Source organism: Columba livia, chromosome 22, assembly GCF_036013475.1.
Source record: "Columba livia isolate bColLiv1 breed racing homer chromosome 22, bColLiv1.pat.W.v2, whole genome shotgun sequence".
Lineage (NCBI taxonomy): Eukaryota > Metazoa > Chordata > Aves > Columbiformes > Columbidae > Columba > Columba livia.
In genome coordinates this window covers 882,726-906,851 of record NC_088623.1, presented here as the reverse complement: position 1 = coordinate 906,851, position 24,126 = coordinate 882,726, and the positions used below count along the sequence as shown (strand labels likewise).

At 50.7% G+C, this 24,126-nt stretch overlaps 1 long non-coding RNA gene and 2 other non-coding genes across 9 annotated transcripts in view; all 3 read right to left on the bottom strand.

Moving 5' to 3' along the window:
• Positions 1-24,126, bottom strand: part of LOC135576030 (uncharacterized) — a 549,349-nt gene that overhangs the window by 2,406 nt on the left and 522,817 nt on the right. The window contains exons 7-10 of one of the 7 annotated variants that reach the window (XR_010467564.1): positions 8,351-8,470; positions 6,400-6,683; positions 3,078-3,371; positions 2,063-2,996 (exon numbers count right to left, since the gene is read on the bottom strand). This is a non-coding gene — a long non-coding RNA (uncharacterized LOC135576030). The other 6 variants (XR_010467558.1, XR_010467559.1, XR_010467560.1 and 3 more) reach the window with 6 other exon arrangements.
• LOC135576068 (small nucleolar RNA SNORD45) lies at positions 5,529-5,613 on the bottom strand. Its single transcript, XR_010467666.1, has one exon. It is a non-coding gene; the product is annotated as a small nucleolar RNA SNORD45 (small nucleolar RNA).
• LOC135576067 (small nucleolar RNA SNORD45) lies at positions 7,797-7,881 on the bottom strand. Its single transcript, XR_010467665.1, has one exon. It is a non-coding gene; the product is annotated as a small nucleolar RNA SNORD45 (small nucleolar RNA).

Below are 24,126 nucleotides of genomic sequence, written 5' to 3'. Positions count from 1 at the left end.
TCTCTGAGGGGGTTCCACAGGGAAAGACTGGCCTGGGCGTTGAGGGGCGCTGGGAGATGGTGGTGCTGGGAGCTGAGGGGCACTGGGAGGTGGGGGGATCTGGCTTTTGGGGCTGTTGCAGGATGGTTTCGAGTTGGAGCAGTGGGTCATCACCACAGGGTGTCTGGCTGTCAGGGACACACTCCTGCCCCCCCTCGCCCCCGTGGATGCCTGGGCCCTTCCCCGTGCAGCTGCCCCATGCAGGAAGCTGCACTGATGCCGGGGAAGGCAGCTGGATCAGTGCTCAAGGCGCGGGTGACTCTGTGCCGAGGCTGGGCTGCCAGGGCGGTGTCTGTGCCAAGCCTGGCTTTGCCCTGGGGGCTGGAGGGGTGGGGAGGGGCAAGGAGTCGTCCTGGGAGGGATAAAGGTGCCCTCACCTTCTCCAGCATCACCCAGGACTCCCTGCACCGCAGAGGAAGAGGAAGGCCGCAGTGCTCAGCGTGGCCCTGCTCTTCACCATCCTGCTGTGCACCCCGGAGGATGCGCAGGTGAGGCTCCAGTGAGGGCCCCCACCGGTTTCTTGTCTTGGTGCCCCCACACCCCTCTTCTTTGGGCCTCTCCATTCCATCCTTTTGGGCCCCTCAGGTATCTCCTCCTCAGGATCTCCTCTGTGTCCTATATAGGGTCCCCAAATGCCTTCCCATTGATGGATGCCAATGCCTTTCTTTCCATCTTTCTCCTCCGTCCTTTGCCTTTCATCCTGTCCACTGCAGTAGTGTCCCCAGATCCCCTTCCTTGAACACCCCCTCCCAAACACTTTCCCGATCCCCGCGTTCTGTTCCTCTGCTGTCCTCTTCCTCCTGCCCCCACCACCAACCTCACTTGATTCCCCGTGTCCCCTCCCCTTGAATTCCTTTACCCCTCACTTGCATCCCATGCAGTCCTGTCCCTCCAACACCCCCAGCCCGGTCCCTTGGGTTCTGCTAGTTCACCCCAGTGCCCTGTCTCTGGGTGCCCCCCAACCCCCGTCCTCCTTGGAGGCCCCAAATTCCCATGTTATCCTTTTCTCCGACCCGAGCCCTGGTCCCTGCATGAACAGGTATCCCAGGTGAAACTTGAGGAATGAGGCTGGGGGAGCAGAAGGGATTTTCAGGCTCATATGAGGGAGAATCCCCGGGCCTGGGTGGGCTGGTGTCACCTGTGTCCCTCCCACAGCCCCATTTCTCTCCAAGCCAGACCAACCCCTTTCTCTTCTTTCATAGGCATTTCCAGGAGCACGGCTGGAAGCAAGTGGAGGTTCTCTCCTGGATGTAAGTAGTGGGGCGGACTTGGAGGACATCCAGTCTGGGGAACTGGAGGGCACTTTGGTCCTCCCCTCCCTTGCTGGGACTGGGACATCCCTGTGACCACTGAGGTCTCATGGTCTCTCTACAGGGGGAACTCAACCTCGGGCGAGTGAAGAGGGCTGCGGTCGGTGTCACAAGTTCCGCTGGCCCACACCCTCCCTCCCACGGCCACGAAACTCCAGGGCATCCCAGCGCGCCCCAGAACATACCAGTGTGCCTCCGTACACTCCCATGCACCCCCCGCTGCCCCCCAGAACATCCCTGCTCCCCAGTGTTCTCCCAGGGATGCCCCATTGCCCAGGGCTCCCATTGCATTCCCATCCATCCCATCACAACCCACTACACCCCAGTGCACCCCAGGATACCCCAGGACACAGCCCCTTCCCCAGGACCTCCACTGCTTTCTGTGCCCCACCACACAAGCTCACGTACCCCATTTTTCCCTGGAGTCACCTTCCCCAATGACCCCATCGCTTTCTCCTGCCTCCCAGTGCACCCAAGTGTGTCCCTCACCCAACCTTCCTCCCCAGCTCCCTCTGTCTGTCAGGGTGGATGATGTTTTGCAGCAGAAACGCCAGGTTCCAGATCTTCCAGATGTTGACTTGGAACTGCAGGATACGCTGTTGCGACCTCTTGAACTCGAGGTGAGCAGCATCAGGGCATCTCCTGCCCCACCAAGGGTCCTGGACCCCGGGGCATCCCTGAGCTGTCTGGGTGGGCAGAACGTGGATCTAGGAAAAGAAAACAGAGGAGACTGTCCATGACCTGTGTCCCAGGCCACACTGGACAGAGCTGCCCCCATGACTTCTGTTGCACCCAGTGGGGCTCTACGGACCCAGAGGGTCACCGTGCAGGCCAGGCAGGGGCTCTGGGGCCATACAGACCCCGAGGATCACCCTGAGGGCTGGGCAGGGTTCTGGGAGATGTAGGGGCATCCGGGGCTAATGACACACTGGCCAAAGAGCTCTGGGTGCCACATGGATCTCAGGAGAACCAAGTCTTGTCCTGGGTTGACTGAGGGCTCCAACTCTTCTCTCCTTCCCTGGGTCTCTGCAGAGAGAGACGGTGGGGACAAGCCTCCCCTCATGTCCCAGCTGACACTGGAGGTCTCATTTTTGGCTCCGATTTCAGACCTGAAACTGATGCTGACAGCCGTGTCCTGTCCCCCCTCCAGCGGCATGAGGAGATGATCATCCCTGGATGACCCCATCGGATCCCCTGGGAGCCCTGGGCCATTTCCCTCTCATAATCAGTCAATCCCTTCAGCAAAGCTACGCTCTGCGTGTGGATGTGTGTGTCCGTGTCCATGTTCCCACTGCTGTGCCAGCACTCGGACGCCTGGGTCCTCTCTGGCCACACCATGGCCATGAGCGGCGTGGCTGAGCGAGCCCGGACACCCAGGGTGTCACTGTAAAGGACACCTCCTTCCCACCTGCCATGTGCCCCCAGATACGGGCAGATTAGGGGAAAGTGGAGTGTTCCCCCATGAGGCTGGAGGAGGCTGGTTCATGAGGACTGGGTTATGGACCAGTTAAACAATCTGGACATCCATAAATCCATGGGTCTGGATGGGATCCACCTGCGGGTGCTGAGGGAGCTGGCTGAGGTCACTGTTAGGTCACTGTCCATCATCTTTGATAAGTCGTGGGAGACAGGAGAGGTGCCTGAGGACTGGAGGAAAGCAAATGTCACTCCAGTCTTCAAAAAGGGCAAGAAGGAGGATCCAGGTAACTATAGACCGGTCAGCCTCACCTCCAACCCTGGGAAGACGATGGAACGACTTCTCTTTGGTGCCATCTCAAGGCATATCAGGGATAAGAGGGTCATTATGGGCAGTCAACAGGGCTTCACCAAGGGGAAGTCGTGCTTGACCAAGCTCATTGACTTTTATGAGGACATAACAAGGTGGATGGATGATGGCAGAGCAGTGGGTGTGGTCTATCTTGATTTCAGTAAAGCATTTGACACAGTCTCCCACAGCATCCTCACAGCTGAACTGAGGGAGTGCGGTCTGGACGATCGGGTAGTGAGGTGACTGTGAACTGGCTGAAGGGAAGAAGCCAGAGAGTCGTGGTCAATGGGCAGAGTCCAGTTGAGGCCTGTACCCAGTGCAGTGCCTCAGGGGCAGTGCTGGGGCCGGAATTATTCAATATATTCATCAATGATTTGGACGAGGGAATAGAGCGACTGTCAGCAAGATTGCTGGTGACACCAAGCTGGGAGGAGTGGTGACACTGGAAGCTGTGCTGCCATCAGAGACCTGGACAGGCTGGAGAGCTGGGCAGGGAAAAATGTAATGAAATATAACAAGGACAAATGTAGAGTCTTGGATCTGGGCAGGAACAACCCCAGGTTCCAGTATAAGCTGGGGAATGACCTATTAGAGAGCAGAGTAGGGGAAAGGGACCTGGGGGTCCTGGGGACAGCAGGGTGACCATGAGCCAGCACTGGGCCCTTGTGGCCAGGAAGCCAATGGTACCTGGGGTGGGTTAGAAGGGGGTGGTCAGTAGGTCAGAGAGGTTCTCCTGCCCCTCTGCTCTGCCCTGGGGAGACCACACCTGGAATATTGTGTCCAGCTGTGGCCCCTCAGTTCCAGCAGGACAGGGAACTGCTGGAGAGAGTCCAGCGCAGCCACCAAGATGCTGAAGGGAGTGGAGCATCTCCCGTGTGAGGAAAGGCTGAGGGAGCTGGGGCTCTGGAGCTGGACAAGAGGACACTGAGGGGGGACTCATTCATGGGGACCAATATGGAAAGGGGGAGTGTCAGGAGGATGGAGCCAGGCTCTTCTGGGTGACAACCAGTGATAGGACAAGGGGCAATGGGGACAAACTGGAACACAGGAGGTTCCACTTAAATCTGAGAAGAAACTTGTTCCTGGTGAGGGTGGCAGAGCCTGGCCCAGGCTGCCCAGGGGGTTGTGGAGTCTCCTTCTCTGCAGACATTCCAACCCGCCTGGACACCTTCCTGTGTAACCTCATCTGGGTGTTCCTGCTCCATGGGGGATTGCACTGGATGAGCTTTCCAGGTCCCTTCCAACCCCTCACATCCTGGGATTCTGTGAGGTGAAGGGCGGACAGTGCCAGCCCTTGGGGCACCCTGTGTTTTGAAGGCACCATGGGAAACAGATTCTTCGCAGGGCTCTGGTGAGAACCATCCCCCAAGGAACATATTTTGGTGTTGGGGCAGGAGAGGAGCGTGGACAGGCAGCCCGGACCCCTGGGTCCTCTGCCCTGCTCGGGGAGGGGAGGTTGTTCCCTGGACGATGGGCTCAGCACTCCTGGGCTCACAGGAGATGTCACCACCTCCAGGAGCCATCTGCTGTTCCCAAGGCCAACAGTGCTGCAAGTCAACATTTATTTGATGCAAGCAGTCTGTTACAGCCAGTACTCCTGTGTAAAATCGATGTAATTAAGCGCAGTGGTAATTTTGCAATGTGCCATATAACAACCAGGCATTGACAAATTTCTCTGTTTTCCCTGGGAAATCACATTTCTGGCACTTTTACCCCTAAATCCCGGCAGCGGCGTTTGTTAACACGGGGCAGCTTTGGTCTCCCAACAGGCACTTCCAGTCATTCACACCCAAGCCAACACGTCACTGGAACCTGGCCACGCATTTTCAAACAATGCCCTTCTGGGGTCCAACTGATGCTGGGGTCGATGTTCTCCATCAGAAATGGAGAAAATCCAAGCAATACAAGACGTGCTCCTCTCTGCTCCAACAGCTCTCAACCTCCTGCACTTCAGCACTTTCATGGCATTGTGAAATAACAGAGCAAACCCCAACACAAAAGACTCAAGCAGAGCACGCTCCTTAAAAACCAAATCCCAACACGAGTGCTTATTGCAATCAAAGGAAGCTGGGACACCGCCCTGCAAACGCTCCGGCTGCGCAGCCTGGACGAGACGGTGTCTGCGGTTCAGCAACATCCACGCTCGTCACAACCGGCTGGTGCCGTCACCCCCAAATCTCGGCAGCAGCGTTTGTTAACACCGGTTAACAGCTTTGGGTACCCAGAGCTGCCTTCAGCTCACGTGAAAGCGTCTCCTCGTAACGCCCAGTGTGAGCTCAAGAACGACGCCTCCCTAACGCCCAAACTGAGGAACCTCAAACAGTGCCCCCTTCTCCACGGGCTGCGTTACAACCTGTGACAGAAAGGGGATTCCACAGCCTGGAAAAGCTCCACGAGGAACTGGAGATTCCTGGGTCTCAGAGTAATTCTAGAGCTCAAGTGGTGACAGACATCAGCTCCAGCTCAGATAATACATGCCAACACCCATCACTGACCCAAGAAGGCAGCTCCTCCCGTCCTGACCAACGGCTTCAGATCCAACACACTTTGTCCCTCCAACAGGTCGCAGCTTATTTGTCTGTCTTCCTCGAGATGAACTAGAGATACCTGAAAAAGCCTCTGGCCCGGCTCTGTAAAAAACCCCAGCCCCAAGATCCCGACTCTCCTTAAAGACACAGCAGGACGCTAATGGAATATTCTCATTGACCAGCCTGGGTGTCAGTCAAGCTCTGCCCCATCCATCCCCCCTTCCCAGCTCCTCACACCCGCGGGCAGAGCTCAGACCTTGGCCCACAGCAGGTTGTTAAACCCAGAGTGACACCAGCTGACGGAGCTGGAGCAGCAGCCTATGTATTACTGGAAGGTGACAAGATCTCACACCTTTGGAACTAATGCAGCAAGTGAAACCATCTACTGATAATGTCTGGCTGAATAACTCGTGTAACTCCTTGACAAGATGAATGGGACACCTGATTATTGCAGAAATATGTTTCTCCCTTTTTCTGTAAGTGTTTATTGTGTGCCCCTGTAAATTGCTCCTTGCTACACGTCACAAGCACAAATGAACAACTCTGGATTCGTTGGACCCAGCAGAAGCAAGTCACCTGAGCGAGAGGGTGTAAGGCATGGGGATATAGCGGAAGATTTGGTGAAGTGATTAGTTAAATGTAAATACACTCCAGTGACTTGCACCTGCCGGTAGAAAGGGATCGCACAGACACTTTTACAGGCAGCGTGTGACACTGGCTGATTTAAAACACCTCCATCTACAGACACACTCACCCGTCCTGCGCGGCACTCAGAACCTCCTCATCCACCACAGCTCAGGCGGGAACAAAACGAATCCTCCTGCTTTCCCCACACCGAGAGCAGCCAGTTTTCCCTGCAAGCACAACAGCAGCTCCTGCGCTGCATCTCCCAACCACGCTCGTTACCGCAGAAGCTTCGGCAGCGCTAACCAGGACAGCCTGTACTTGTGCAAGTGATGAGCTCGGTCTCAGCACAAGGCCCGGGACGGCTGCAGCACACAGGGAGAGCGTTGTAGCTGTTTCTCCTGGAAGGCGGGGCTGCAGGAAAGGAAATAAATTAGTTTTTCAGGAACACGAAGAACACATTCAAATCACCAGGGAAAATCTGGAACAAAACACTGTATGGGGATATAGGAGAAGATTTGGAGAGGTGATTAGTTAAATGTAAATACGCTCAAGGGACTTGCATCTGTCTGTAGAAAAAGCACATACATCACACTAACTGTTCTACTGACCCTGTGTGCTTGATGAGCAGAACGTCTGTGTTAGATAACACAGGCCTGTGAGAAACTCTGGGCACCTCATCACTGTGTCTGAGATTCCTGCTTTGTTGTGAGAAAGAGCGGGAGGCTGCGCCTGCCTGAAGCCGTGAAATACAGGCGAGCTCAGCAGGCCCAGTGACCTTCCAGCAGGGTGAACTGACCAGCGCCTGCGTCCCCGCTGCTGTCACCTCTGCTGGGAGCTCAGGTGCGGCTTCGGAGATCCCCCAGAAGAGAGGGAACTACAATAAAACTTGCTCCTTGCAATGCATTCATGGCCTCTGGCTCTTCTTGTGATGTGCCTGCGAATCCGTACAAAATGTCCTTTTGGGGTGCAACTGATCCAAATCTTTTCTCCTTCAGAAACCCAGAAAAATCCAAGCAATACAAGACGTGCTCCTCTCTGCTCCAACAGCTCTCAACCTCCTGCACTTCAGCTTTCATGGCATTGTGAAATAACAGAACAAACCCCAACACAAAAGACTCAAGCAGAGCACGCTCCTTAAAAACCAAATCCCAACACGAGTGCTCATTGCAATCAAAGGAAGCTGGGACACCGCCCTGCAAACGCTCCGGCTGCGCAGCCTGGACGAGACGGTGTCTGCGGTTCAGCAACATCCACGCTCGTCACAACCGGCTGGTGCCGTCACCCCCAAATCTCGGCAGCAGCGTTTGTTAACACCGGTTAACAGCTTTGGGTACCCAGAGCTGCCTTCAGCTCACGTGAAAGCGTCTCCTCGTAACGCCCAGTGTGAGCTCAAGAACGACGCCTCCCTAACGCCCAAACTGAGGAACCTCAAACAGTGCCCCCTTCTCCACGGGCTGCGTTACAACCTGTGACAGAAAGGGGATTCCACAGCCTGGAAAAGCTCCACGAGGAACTGGAGATTCCTGGGTCTCAGAGTAATTCTAGAGCTCAAGTGGTGACAGACATCAGCTCCAGCTCAGATAATACATGCCAACACCCATCACTGACCCAAGAAGGCAGCTCCTCCCGTCCTGACCAACGGCTTCAGATCCAACACACTTTGTCCCTCCAACAGGTCACACCTTATTGATTCCTAACACCATTCATCTCTGTCTTCCTCGAGAGGAACTAGACATGCATTAGACAAGCAACCAAGTCCCTGCCTGGAAGCAGCGGAGCCTTTGCCTTCTCTTTTCCACCCCACTTTGCAGGAGAAGGAAAACAAACGGCAGCAGAGATGCTGAGAAATTCAACCACCAAATGGAGAGAGAACCTCTGAGAGCGGGAAAACTTACCCGTCCAACGGAGAGAGCTACACTGAATGAATAACACTGAAAATGAATCCTTCTTGCAGGGTAAAAGTGCACAGCAATTAACGACCTGCTGAACAGACCCGTCATTCTCAGAAATAAACAACCCCCAAGGCTCAACAAGCCAGCCAGGGTTACTGCTCTGAATCCACGCGCAGCTGCACCGACCTGAGTCAACACAGACACAGTCGCCTCCCTTGTCCCACACGAAGCTGCACGGGCCACGCGCTGCTCCACCAGGAACGTGCTGGGACACCCGGGTCTCCATGGCGGCCTCTGCGCTGCCACCTGCACAAAGCACCGCCAGGCCGTCAGCTGTGGGCTCAGCTCCGGCGGTTCCGGGACCGGGGTCTCCCAGGGCCTGTTCGCACACGGGCCTTGGTGCGCGCGCCCCGCCCGCGGGCGCTTCTCCCGCCCCGATCCGACCCGCCGCTCGGCCGGACCCGCTCAGGAGCCGCCGCTCGGCCCGGCGCTGCAGACGGAAATTGCGTCACCGGGACGGGCGAGGCGAGCCGCGCTACCTCAGGACCCCGCCAGAGCTGTCCGATTATTCGCCTGACCCGCCAAGTTTTTATACGAAATCTGATTGCGCTGAACCACGTCTCTGCCCCTGAGGCCAATGAGAAAACATGTCGTCCTCATGGCACTGGGGCCGCGGTGCCTCCTTGCAGCCCCGTGGGGAAGCTGGAAGTCGGTGTACCAGTGTTGTCCTTCCCTTGGCCTTGCACACACACACCCACGGTCCCAGGAAGAGCCCTGAGCCGTGTGTGAGGGACAGGATCCCCCTTCCCATCGCCTGGAGCTCATGGGTCTCCTTTCTGCTTCAGAAAGCAAACCAAGGGGTTTCTCAGCATCAGAGCCACCTGCACAGGGCCTTGGCCCACCTGTCATCACAGCCTCCAACGAATGCCCGGGGAGCCTTTGTCAGTAACAGGCCTCAGTGGGGCCCATTAATGCTTCAAGGAGCTTTGAAGCTTTGTTTCTGACTTTGCCTCCTTGAGAGCTTTGTTTGATCTCAGTACCTGAGGTTCATGGACTCGGCCTCAAACGCAGCATGAGCTCACTCAAATGCCCCAAGCTCTCACAAGCCATGTCTCCTGCATAATTTTCTTCAAGCTCTACAAGGCTTGTAGAGTTAATTAGAGAGGTTTCAGGAGAGTAGATAAAGAGGACATTTTGAATGAGCATTTTGAAGATGTGATAGAAGAATTCTCCATTCTCCAATGGATACTGATGCAGAGTGTCTCCTGAAGAGCTGTGGACAGACAGGAAAAGCAGATCCAGCTCCAGCAGATCCCCACCACAGATGAGCTGTGTCCATCAGTGCCAGCCCCTCTCCTCAGACCAGAACAAGAGTCCTGCTCCAGCAACAGAGCAGCCTGACCCAAATGAGTGTCTGCAGAAGGAGGTTTCTCTTCCTCCTGGATTCCTCCCTGCAGGCACAGAAATGCTCCCTTGCTCTTCTCCAGGGACATCCCTTTCCCCAGGGGAGGGTGTCCAGCCTGGCCTGGCCGGCTGGTCCTGGTTCCCTCCCTGTGCTCCCCACAGGGCCCTGAGCTGGCGATGCTGCTCTGCAGAGCGAGGGGCTGCGGTGCCCTGGGGCCATGGGCTGACTCTGCTCTGGCCACGCTGGTTGGGCTGGGAAACAGAGCCAGCTGGATGAGGATCACTGCTGCTGAGCCCTTTCCATCCTCCCAGCTGGCTCAGGAGCCCAGGACAAGGCTGGGCAGGACCATGGGGTGTCTCTCATGGCACCAAGGGCAGGGGAGGGCTGAACCAGATCCAGCCTCTGGGCTTCCAAGATGGTGTCCTGAAACATTCTCCAGTCTGACATCTTTTGGCATCCTGGCTCCTCACAGCCTGTCCTGGCATTGAAGGGCCCTTGTTACCCTGTGCCCTCCTCAGGTTCACCTCTTCCTCTGGGACACCTTGCATGATCACTCCTTTTACCAGGACTGTTTTGTTGAACCCAGCAGGCAGCTGAACATCACACACAGCCCTTCTCTTACTCCCTCCAGCCCAGTGGGATGGGAGAGGGAATCAGGAAAGAAATAAACATCTTGGGTTAAAATGAAGACAGTTTAATGAGACAGAAAGGGAAAACAATAACAATAGCAACAATAGCTACAATAGCTACAATAGCTACAATAGCTACAATAGCTACAATAAATATAACATAATAATGATAATAAATAAAATAATTATAGTAATAGCAATTATCATAATAATGATGGCAGTAGTAATAGTAGTAATTGCAAAAATGGTAATAATAATAACAGGAGATATAAACCAAGTCATGCACAATGCAATTGCTCACAACCCATTGAGTGACACCCAGCCAGATCCCAAACAGCGGTCCCCCAGATAACTTTTCTCTAGTTTACATGCCAAGCATGACATCATATGGTGTGGAATATCCCTTTGGCCACTTGGGCCACCTGTCCTGCCTGTGCCCCTCCCAGCTTCTTGTGCATCTCCAGCCTCCGTGATGAAAACTCCTTGGTTTGGTATAAACATGGCTTAACAAGAACCAAAACATCCCTGTGCTATCAACATTCTTCTCAGATTAAATCCAACACACCGCACTCTACCAGCTGCTAGGAAGAAAATTCACTCTCTCCCAGCTGAAACCAGGACAGTGCCCCCCCCTTATTCTGCACCATCTGTGTTGTGCCCGGGTCCCACACTCTCCAATATATTCCAGTTACTCAAGAGCACTTTCCTGTCTCTGGATATACACACAGATCTCATTCCTCAGTCTATAGGCCACGCCTCTAAAATGTCCAGTGAGTTCATGTGGTCCATTGCTTTGGGCTCCAGGGGTCATAAGAGTCTTTCAGGACAGGAGAGACGGTCTTTGCTGTTGGACTGTTGTGTCCTGTGTCCAGAGCTCGTAGCTGGTGTATCTGTCACAGCCAGGGACAGGGTGTGAGTCTGGGTGGGCAGCGAGTGGCACCTCAGGGAGATCCTCTGACAGTGCCTGGCAGCTCCACTCCTCTCCAGGATGCATCTGCCACTGCTGGTGGGACAGCGCCAGGCAGATCAGTCACAGACGTGTCCCTGTCTTTTTGGATGTGTGCGACCAAGAAGGGAGCTCTTCATCCAGGCCTTGGTACCTCACAAATCCCCTGGGACCCTGAGCCAGACCCCAACCCTAACCACTTCCACTGACACCATTCCCTAAGCCCTAACCTTAACACTTATCCATCCCTTACCCTAACCCTTGTCCTAACCCCTGGATTAAAACTTACCCTACACCTATCATTCACCTGAAACTAACCATAACATTAACCCAATCACCACCCTAACCCTATTTCTTAGCCCAAAATCTAACCTAAACCAAACCCTCCCTAACCCTAAAACTAACCCTAACCCTAACCCTAGCCTTCCCCTAACTCTTACCTGAAATATCACCCTAATGTTACCTCTAACCCTAACCCATAACACTAACCTAATCCTAAAACTAACCCCAACGCACCATACTAACACCAGACTTAAACCAAACACTACACTAAACCAAGCCCTAACCCTAACTCCTAACCTATAACTCTTACGACTGACTCCAACCCTAAACTACCCCTAATTCAAACCCTAATCCATTATCCTAACCCTAAAGCTATGTCGACCCCTAACCCCAAAACCTAACTCCATAAGCTGTAACCCTAACACTTATCCATCCCTTACACTAACCATGATCCTAACCCCTAAACCTAAAACTTACCCTACACCTATCATTCACCTAACCATAACATTCACTCAAACACCATCCTAACCCTACCTCTTGCACAAAATCTAACCTAAACCAAACCCCCCTAACCCTAAAACTAACCCTAGTATAACCCAAAACCTAAACCTAACCCTAAACCTAAGCCTATCTAACCCCAACTTTAACCGCTTACACTAAAACTAACCCTAACTCTACCCTTACCCTAACTCGAACCACTGAAATCTTACCCTATGCGACCTCTAAGCCTAACCCATAACCCTAGCCTAACCCTAAAACTAACCCTAACCCATCATACTAACACCAGCCTTAAACCAAACACTACACTAAACCAAGCCCTAACCCTAACTCCTAAACTGTGACTCTTACAACTGACTCTAACACTAAACTAACCCTAATTCAAACCCTAACCCATTATCCTAACCCTAAAACTATCCCGACCCCTAAGCTCTAAACCTAACCCCTTACACTAATCCTAACGACTTACACTAACACTACCCCCTAACCACTAACCAGAATTGCAACCCTTAATGCCAACCCCAACCTCCATCTCCAATTTAAATCTAAAACCTAATTCTGACCATTCCACTGACACTACTGCCTAACCCTAATGCTAACCCCATCCCTAACTCTAACCTAAATCTAAAACTAAAACATACTCCTAACTCTAACCCAAAACATAAAACTAACCCCTAACGCTAACTCCAACCCTACATTCTAACCCTCTTCTAATCTAACTCTAATACTTACCCATAATCCTAACTCTAACCCTAGTCCTACCCTTCACCCCTAATATTAAAACCTAACCCTAACTGCTTACACTAACACTATTCCCTAACTCTGAAACGTAATGCTTGGCCCTAACACTAACTATATCCTAATATTAATCTAATCCTAACTGTAAACCTCATCCAAAGCCCTAACCATAAGTCTAACTGTAAACACCATCCCCTAACTCTAATCAAACCCTAACCCTAAATCTAATCTGAAACTTCACCCTAACTCAAACCCTAAATCCTAAAACTAACCCCTAACCTTAACCACTTCCACTGACACAACTACCTGGCCCCTAAATTTAACCCTAACTGTAAATCTAAAACTAACCACTAACCCTAACACTAACCTGAACACTAACCAAACCCAAAACGTAAATCCAAACCCTAACTCTAACCCAAAATCTAACCCTAGTACCTAAACCTACTCCTAACCACTTTCACTACTCCGTAACCCCAACCCATAACACTAACCCAACACTTAGCAAAAGCCTAATCCTTATCCTAAATCCTAACCCTGACTCTAAACTGAACCCCAAACCCCTGTCCCGAAACCTAATTCTACCTCCTAATCCCAAACCCTAAATGCAATCCTAACCCATCATTCTAACCTTAACCCTATCCCCACCCCTAACCTTGCCCCCTTACAGTAATCCTAACCACTTTTAATAACACTACTCCCTAACCCCTAACCCTAAATAAACCCCTACCACCAAGCCTAACACTAACCTAAAACTAATCTAACTATAACCCCAAGCCCTTACCCCAATTCCAACCCTAACCCTAACTCCTAACCCTAAGCCTAACCCTACCCTGAAAACTAAACCCTAACCCTACCTCAAATGCCTAACCCCAAGCACTAACCATAGGCCCTTACCCCTAAACCTAACCTGTACTCTAATCCTGACCCTGACTCTAACTCTATTCCCTAACCCTAATCTAAACCTAACCCTAAACCTTATCCAACACTAACCCTTATCTAAATGATAACCCTAGTGCTAACCCTAACTCTAAATGCAATCCTAACTCATAAACCTAACTCAACCCTTAAACTAAGCCCTAACTTTTACCCTAACACTAACCTTAACTGTAATTCCTAACCCCAACTCCAAGTCTAACCCTAAACATCTAACGCTAACTCTACCCCAACCAAAACCGTAACACCAGACCCTAACTCTAACCCTTCCCCCAACTGGTAATGCCAACTCTAACCCTAACCATCATCTAACCCTAGCTGAAACCCTAACCCTAAGTCATAACTGCTAACCCTAACTCTATCCTTAACTATAATACTAACTCATCTGCTTAATCACTAACCCTTCCCCTAAGCCATAAAACTAATCCCTAACCATAACCACGACACCCTAACCGCGAAACCTAACACTATTCCAACCCTTACCCTAACCTTAATCTTAACCCCTACCACTAATTCTAACCATAAATCTAAAACTGAACCCTAACCCTACCACTAACGCTAACAGTAACCCTAAACTCTAACCCCAATACTAAACTCTAACCCTAACCTAACACTAACTCTATCACTAACCTTAATGGTAAGCCGTAACTATCCTAACCTAAGGCTAATTCTAACCTGAAATCTACACCTAACCCCAAAATTCACCTCTAAACCAAACCTTAAACCTAAACATAACCCTAGTCTAATCCTAGCCCCATTCATATCCCTAGCCCATGAACCCAGCCACCAACCGTAAGCACTTATACTAAAATTAACACTAACCCAACCCCATTATCTAACCCTAACCATTAACTCAACCTCTAAGCCTAACCCTAAACCCTAACCAAAACCCATCTCTAATCTAATACTAAATCCTAACCCATCATTCTAACTATAACCCTAAACCGCTATCCCAAAAATAACATTAACACTACCTCTAACCCTAACCCAGTGTCCTAGCCCTAACCCTTCAATATAAATCTAAAACCTAAACCTGACCATCCAAATAACAAAACTCCTAACCCCAACATCTAACTCTAATCCAACCCTTACCCCAACCCTAATCCTAATCCCTATCTGTAACTCAAATCTTTAAGTCTAAAATCTAAGACTAATTCTAACCCTAAATCTAATCAAAATTATAATGGTAACCCCTAAACTGACCTCTAACCTTTACTCTAAGCCTAACCCTAATTCTAACTCTAACCCCTAACACTCACCCCTAACCTAAACCTAACTATAACTGTAATACTTACAAATAGTGCTAACCTTAACCATATTCCTACCCTTTCCCCCTAAACCTGAAGTCTAACTGCTTATACTAACACTATTCCCTAACCCCTAACCTTAATCCTTACCTCTAACACTAAGCCTAATACTAACCTTTGCCACTAACCGCATTCCTACCCATAAACCCTAAACCTAATCCTAATCAAACCTTAATAATAACCCTAACACTACCCCTAACACCTATCCCCAAATCTAAAGCTCTAATGTTCGTCCAATCACTTACTGTAATCCTAAAACAAAGGCTAAATCAACCTCTAACCCTAACTCTAAAACTAATTCAATGCCCTAACCCTGATTCTAACCCTAAACCTTAATCTAACCCTACCTCTAAATCTAACCCCAAAACTTAACTCTGCCCCTAAGACAACTCCGGAACCCCTAATACTAACCCTAATCCAACCATTACCCTAAACCAAATCCTAAAACTTAAGCCTAAATGTAAACCTAAATACTAATTCTAAATCTAATCCTAAAATTTAAGACAAACCCCTAACTCTAACCCTAAGACTAACATCACATAAATAGAAATCCAAACCCTAACCTAAGAATACCCCCAACCCAAAATCTAACGCTCACATCAAACCCTAACTCTAACCTTTCTCCCTAACTGGTAACGCTACCCAATAACTGACTCTAATCTAACCCTAAAAGGAACTATAACCCTAAACCGAAGTCCTAACCACTTACCCTAGCCATAATCTTATCCTTCAATCTAACCCTAATTCTTCTCCCTAATACCTAAGCCTAACACCAACCCCCTAAAGCTGACTCTAAAGCTCAGCCCTAAACCTTAACCCTAACCCTAGCCAGTAACCATCATTCTAAACCTCACCCTTACTCTAGCAATAACCCCTAAACCCTGAAACTAACCCTACCTAACCCTAAACAGTTTCACTAACCGTAACACTACTCCCTAACACAAACATGATAACCCTAATGCTGACCCCTAACACTAACTATAACCTTAATGGTAAGCCTAAACCCTAATACTAACTCTAACCCTAACTTGAAACCTAGTCCTAACAGTAAACCTAAACCCTAACCTTAACCTAACCATAACCCTATCACTAACCTAACTTCAACCACAACCCTTCAACCAACTTAACCCAACACTAACCCTAACATGAAATCTAACCCTAACCTGACCTCTAAACAGAATCCTAACCCTAACTCTAGCCTCACCCCTAAACCTAATCTCCTATGCTAATCTTAACCATTTACAATAACATTACTCCATAACCATGAACCCGAACCCCTATCTCCAACAGAATTCTAAAACCTAACCCTAACCATCTTTTCTAACACTACTGCCTAACCCCTAAACTTTAATCTAACCCTTACCCTAATCCTAATTGTATTTCCTATCCCTAACTCTAATCCCAACCCCTAAATCTCACCCCAATTCCAACTCCTACACCTAAGCTACTCCTAACTGTGTCCACTAATGCTACTCCCTCAACCCTAAGCCTAACCCTAAATTCTACCCAATTCTCTTCACCCTAATGGAACTCTAATGCAAACCCCTAACTCTAACTCCAACTCTAAACCTAATGCTTAGCCCTCTTACTGTAATCACAAATCTAAGCCTAAACCTAAAACCAAACTCTACCCCTAACCCAAACCCAAAAGCCCTAACCTTAATTCTAACCCTAATCCTAATCAAACCCTGACCCTACCCCTAACTCTAACCCTAAACCTGACTCTAAATATAACCCTAACTTTAGCCCTACCACTTCCACTGACACTACTCTCGAACTCCAACACTAATCAAATCCTACCCCTAATAATTAAACACCTAACCCAAACCCCAATGCAAACACATACCCGAACCTCAAACCCTACCTCTCAGACTAATCCCTAGCTCCTAACTCTAGCACTAACCATAACTCCTAACCCTAAAGCCTAACTCTAACACATAACCCTAATCCTAAACCTCATCTAACTCAAACACAGGAATTCTAACCCTAACTCTGACCCCTTGCCCTACGTTTCACCCTATTTCTAACCCTAAATGTAACCCTTCCCCTAACCCTAGCTCAAACCCCTATACCCCAAAGTCTAACCCAACCCCCTAATTCCTAAACCTAACCCTAACTGGAACTCCTAACACTTACTTTACCCTAAATCTAACCCTAGACCTTAACCCTACCACGGAACCCTAACCTAAACCTCATATAACCCAAACACAAACTCCTAACCCTAAACGCTATACTCTAACCTCTTGCCCAAACTTCAACTCCAGCTCTAAGACTAACTCTAACCCAAAACCTGACCCATAACCCTCACTCAAAATCCTAATCCCAAACACTAACCCTAACCATGCTCCATAAGCCTATCCCAAACTCTAACCCTAACTCTATCCCCTAACCCAAAACCTTATCTAACACTAACCCTCAACCTTATCTAAAACCTAACCCTCATCTAAATGCTAAACCTAAACCAAATTCTAACCCTAAATCTCAATCTAACCCTAATTTAACCCTTAAATTAAGCCCTAATTTTTACCCTAACTCTAACCTTTACTGTAAATCCTAACCCTAAGTCTAAACCTGAAACCTAATGCTAATTCTAGCCCTAACCAAACCCCTAACACCAAACCCTAACAATAACCGTAATCTAACCCTAAGCCTAACTATAACCATAACCCTAAGTCCTAACTGCTTACTATAACCCTGTCCTTAACTCTACTTCTAACTCTAACCACAAAAACAAACCCCTAACACTTATTCTAAACCTAACTCCTAAAACTTAACCCTATACCCTAGCCTGCAAGCCTCATTCTAAACCTCAGACTTACTTTAAAAATAACCCCTACACCTTAACACTAACGCAAATCCTATCCCTAAAACTAAAATTAATTCTTTTCCCTAAGGCTAAGTCTAGCCCTACCTCTAATTAGAACTCGAAAACTAACCACTAACCCTAACCGCAAACCCTAATCCTAACTATAACCCTAACCCCTAAACCTACCTGTAATCTAAACCTAACCTGAAACCTTACCTAATGCTAACTCTAACTCTACACCCAAACCCCTAACCCATATCTAAGCCTCACCATACACCTTATCTCAACCTAACACTACTCCTAATCCCTAACTGGTAACTCTAATCCTGACCCTGTGCTTTACCCAAAGCCCTATCCCTACATCTGACGAAACACTAGCCCCCTCTGATGCTAATACAAACCTAATCCTAACTCTAACCTGTAGCACTAATCTCAAACTAACATATCCTCTAACCCTAGCCCCTAACCCTAACACTGAAACCTAACCCTAAACACTAATCCTAACTCTAAACCTAACTAATACACACTAGCCAAGAAACCGTAACCAGCAAATGATAACCCTAAGCAAAACTCTGATCCTGGTCCTAACCGCTAACCCCAGCTCTACCCCAAATTCCAACCCTTAATCTAACTCTTAACTCTAACCACTATTCCAAGCACTACCAGACCCCTAATCCTAACCCCAAACCCAAAATCTAACCATTTCCCTTATCCACAAACCATACCACTAACTACAATGCCAGTTCTTCATCCCTAACCCTACCCTAATCCTAACCACTAACTCTAAACCTAAACCATAAACCTACCTCTAACCAAAACCCAACCTTAACTCTGTCCCTAGCCCTAGCCCTAACTACTTACCATAATACTCTTCAATAACCCCAAGTCTAACCCTAGCACCTAACAGCAAACTGTAACTCTAATCCTAACCCCTAAACCTAACTTTAACCCTATCACTAACTCAAACCCTAAACACTAAACCTAAACCCAAGCCTTCATTCTAACCCTTACCCACAATCTGTAACCCTAATGCTAAACATAATTCTAACCCTGAGCAGCCCTCTTCTGTCTCCTCCATTCTCCTCTTTTTCTTCCTCTTGAGGGGGCAGATGGGCTCTGTGGCCAGACAGGTCCTGGGGACTGACACTTGCACCACGGGGCTGATCTTTCGGAGCTGACAGCTGGGTGCCTCCCTGACACCGCTGGGACCCTTGCCTGCCACCTCCTTCCCCGCAGGGGACACTGAGCCCTCCTGTGAGATTCTTCTTCTTCTTCCTTGAGGGCTGGAGACTTGATCCTTGTCCTTCACAGCCAGAGCACAGGGGCTGCTGTCTGCTCCACGGTGCTGCTTACACTGACACTTTCTGGAGGAACCAGAGGTGACCTGGCTGGGCTCCTTCTCGCTGCTGCAGGAGGAAGGTGGTGCGAAGGGTGGGCAGTGGAACAGGTGGTCACGGGGAGGCTGGGAGCCAAAGGGCTGAGCTGAGGATGAAGCTGAAGGTCGGCTTTTCATGATTTGGCCAACGGAGAGCAGATGAGGACAGCCTGCAGAACAGGAAAAGAGGCTGACATGATCTGAAGGCCAGGTCAGGAGCAGGAGCCCCCCTCTTCCTCCACACTCCACAGTGCACAAGCACAGCACCCAACTGCTACCATCTTAGCCAATCCAAGAGAACAGGAGAGGTGGCTGCTGAAACCACTCCCCCGGGCCACCTGCCATGTCAGACATTTGCCTCGTGGACTACTGGCCTTGCTGCCATGCAGGAGCCTGGGAGCCACTGGCACCACTTACCTTGACTTGCCAACAGGCCAAGGAGTTGGGGTGGGTGGTGTCCATGGGGTAGGTGTGGTTGGCAAATTGTGAATGAGGTGGTGTGCAATGGTTACTTCTGCTCGCCTTCCACAGGATGCTGCGCTGCAGTTATTGACGTGGAAAAAAATAAACAACAAACTTGGTGATCTAAAGAAAAGAGGTTTCCATGAGCCAAGAGAAGAAAATAAGAAGATGAGCCCAGAGAAAAAGGAAGGGTAAAGACACAGAAGGGGAGAGGAAAGTGGGGGGTGGTCAACCAATTAGAAGAGTTTTCTGTTAGAAGCAGAAACAAAAAAAGGAAGGAAGGAAGTTTAAACAACAGAAACCCCACCGTGCTGTCCTGAGCCCTGGTTGCACAGCGGCGCCCAGAGGGCCGGTCCCAGCCCCTGCCTGGGGAGGAGGAGACTCTGCAGCCTCCAGCTGGGGAGTCACCTGCTCCCATTGCCCCAGGGGACAGGACACTCAGAGAAGACTGGTGAGGCCACCCCACTCCAGGGACTGGCACAGCCGCCCCTCTGTCCTGAGCAAGAAGACAGGAGGCGTTTCTCCAGCCTTAATCAGGGATGGGAACAACAGCGGGGACCTGGCCCTGTACCCCAAACCACAGCAACTGCTGCAGCCCTGGGGCTGAGGGGCTCTCCCTGTCTGCCTCCAGCTTAGCAAGACACCCAGCATCCGGTCTGTGCTATCCCCAACACAATCTCCAGCTCAGAAGACACAAGGCACCTGTCGAAGACTCCAGGCAGAAGCTCAGGCTCACTTTTTGGCAGAAAGCACCAGCTTCATGGCTGGTGCTGGTGACGACATGGTGATGTTCAGCTCCAGAGCAGCACTGGCCAACAGGGACGATTTCAATTTTGCTAATTTGGAGTCTTTGGGTGCAGCCATCTTGGTGCTGGAGGTAGTAGGGAGGTCCATGCCACAGCCTGATTCCTGAGATGTGCAGAAGCTGCTGGTTCCACCCTGGGCCTTCTGGGACGCTTTGGACAGATCCCCGCTGTGCCGTGCACTGGGCTGGCAGCACCGCTGCTGCAGGAGTCCCTCTCCATGGTCTGAGCATTCTCCCCACAACCCCTGGGCTCCTGGCTGGGGATGGGCTCCAGCAGCAGCTTGGGTGAGGTGGGTGGCTGATGCTCTCCCAGGAGCTCTGCCAGGACAGCTCTGCTTTGGCCCCACTTGTGTTGCTGGTGTTGCAGGAGCTCTGAACTGTTCTGGGCACAGGAGGCAGCTGCAGGAGGGCGAGCAGCTTTTTGGGCCTCCAGGCTGAATCACTGTGCCAAGGACACAGGGTGATACTGCAATCCCATCCCCTCCAAGCTCAAACAGCAACTCTTAACTGAGCAGGATCCTTCCTGCAAGCCATCCTCCCTCACACCTGTCCTTTGGGTGCAGTGCCTGCCTCCCTGCCAAGCTGCAGCCCACCTGCCCTCGCAGAGCAGGCAGAGGGGCAGCAGCTCCCTGCAGCTCTGGCCCAGAACAGCCTTCAGGACTCACCTGGCCTGTCACTGGTGAAGACCTGGGTCTGTTGGTCACAGCTTTTTTCACCTGATCAGAGACGCTGGCCCCAAGAGATAAAACAGAGCATGAGCACAGGGCCACAGACTGCACCAAATTACTGAGCCTGACCCCAGCCAGGCACTGGCCAGCATGCCATGAGGGACGGCTGTACTGTCCCCAATCCCATGGAGCCTCAATGGAGGAGTCGTGGCTCACGCTCAGGCAACAGGCTCTGCTCTGCCAGACAGAGGCAGCACAACAACAGAAGCTGCTTCTCTCTTGCCTGCACCCTGCCTGACACTGGCAGTTAAGCAGCCTCGAGAGCAGTAACGGTGCAGCTGCAGGAACATCCCCTGTGAGAGCAGAGCTCCCCCCACCCACACCCTGCCCCACTACCTGATCTCCAGCACCAGGCCCAGGAAAGGGTCAGAGGTCTCCCAGATGCTCTTGCACACTGAGAACTTCACTGCAAAAGCAAGAGCAGTAAGCACACCCTGGCACAACACCTGCACCCAGCACCACCCCAGCACAGCACAGGCAGCTGCCGTGTTCCCCCTCTCCAGCTTTGGGCTCTGGGATGTTGGCACCAGGATCCACAGCGTGCAATTCCACTGTGTGCTGGGACAGCAAGTGCTGGTACATTACTGCCAACATGGGTTCCTCAGCTGGTGGCAAAGAGCTGGGGGCCCCCAGCCCACAGCTTTTTCCATCACTACAACACACGCCACAACCCACAGGAAACACAAGACTGACCAGCTGCACCTCTGGATAAGTTACACACACTCAGCAGGTTTCCCAAAAGATTTTTACTGCAAGGCTCTCAGGGAAACCGCTGCCCTGAGAGTCACAGGCCCAGGACCTGGCAGCCAGCGCTCAACACGGACCACAGGGATCTGCCAAGGACTTGGTGAACCAGCATGGTGGCCTGGGTCTGGTGATCCAACCTGGAGACAGCAGCACCAGAGCTCACACTGCCCCTCCGCAATGGCCACCCCTGTCACCTACCGCTGTATCCTCAGGATCCAAACCCATCCCAGCGGCAGCTCCTCTCTCCCTTCCCGTCAGGAGCAGCTTGCCAACATTTATCCAGCACTTGCAGTGGCCACTAACCAGGCCTGGAGCTGTCAGGAGAAAGGACTCCCTGGAGCTCACCCAGCTCTAAACTCAGCCCCAACCTGCTGCTGGCTCGGCAGCCGGCACTGCGAGCAGCGCAGAGATGGAGCAGTTGGCAAAGAGCTTTGCAAGGCAGAGCCCTCTGGGGCACAGCACTGAGGCGGACCCACTTCCCCTCTGCGTGACCCAGCGTCAGCCAAGAAAGCAGCAAGCTAAATTTCACAGGAACAGAAAATTAACATGTAAACACTCATTTGATCCAAGGTCGTACCTGTGCGATCGCCCCGAGGCTCACGGACAGACTCAAGTCAAGAAGTCAAGTAGCCGCTGCCTACAGGGACGGCTGGAATCAAGGAGAAAGGAAAAGAGTTTCCATTTCACGTTGTGATCTACCTTGTCCTCAGTGACCCGCAGTGCCTGGACGGGGGTCAGGCAACAACATGGGACCCAGACGCATGCTGAAATTGCCAAAGCTGCAGAGGGGCTGCAGACCCCTTGGCTGGGACCTGGCAGCTTCCAAACTACTGTGACCAGGCCACATGCAACACCCCTCAAGGACCAGATGGAGAAACGTGGGGGCTCTCAGGGCCTTCTGACCAGGACACCTCTCACACACACAAAAGAAAACCCACACTAAGGTGGCAGCATGGAGCACCAGGGCAAAAAATCATCATCCATGTTTCTTCTAGCAAAGAGCCTGCTGGCTACTGCAAGGCTCAACTATTGCAGGAAAATGTTAACAAATAATAAACCAAATATTAACAAATGCAAAAGGCCAGTGACCAATGAAGACTGAACACCTACCCCTGGGATTGCCCCCAGGCTCAGGAACAGGATTACACCAAGAGGCTTGATCACCATGGACTGCAGGAACCAAACAGGGAGTCAAACACAGGGGAGGAGCTTCCATGGCATGTTGTGATCTCCTTCTTCCTCAGTCACCTGCAGTGACGGGAGGGGGTGAGGTAAGGACACAGGACACACACAAAGGTGTACGTTCCCACAGCTAGAAATGGAACATGGGTGACCTTTTTGCTGAGACCTAGCAGGTTTGCAGGCAAATAGTATTTATGACTCGTCTGTGTAACACCACCAAGGACCAAAAAGCTTTTGAAAAGCCTCTGAGATGATCCTGGAGACAATCACATGTGAATAACCTATTAAAACGTGAGTGTTTATTCCTTCAAGCAGACAGGCAGTGACAACGTACCTCTGGGACAGCCCAAGGCTCATAACCAGGATCCAGCTGAGAAGCTCCATCAACTCTGCCAATGCCATGGCCTGGAGTCAAGCACAGACCAGAGAGGTTTCCAGGCTCACAGAGCAATACTCCTGCATTTCGGGTAAAAGAGGACATAAAGAAGAGAGAAACAATGCCCATCTATTGCAGAGAAATAGCCCTACTTAGGGAGAAAACTGGAAAAATGACTAAATATTCCAAATATTTGGGGGCTAAATTGGCCAATACAGGCAAAAGATTCTGAGTATTTGGGCAAAAAGTGGCCAAAAGAGGCAAAAACGTCCACATTTGGGAGCAAAACTGTTGGCAAAGGTGAAAACATCCCATAGTTGGGAACACAGCACCTCCATTAGGGGAAAAAATGGGCAAAAGCACCTGAGTATATCGGGTAAAAAGAGCCAGAAAAACCAAAGCACCACTAGATTTGGATCAAAACTGGCCAAAAACGGGTATAACATCCCCAGATTTGGGGTGAAATTGGACCACAAAGTCAAAGTATGCCCAGATTTGGGTAAAAAACGGCCAAAAGTGGCCCAAACACGCCCAGATTTGGGTAGAAACTGGACTGCAAAGCCAAAGAACTCCCAGATCTAGGCAGAAACGACCCCAAAGCGCACAAATGTGCCCAGATTTAGCTCAAAACTGCCCCAAAGGGCCAAAGCAATCCCAGCTTTGATTTGAAACAGGCCCAAAGGCTCAAAGCGAGCCCTGGGATGGGGCAGTGTGGCACGAGGCTGGGGGGCAGCGAGGGCCCA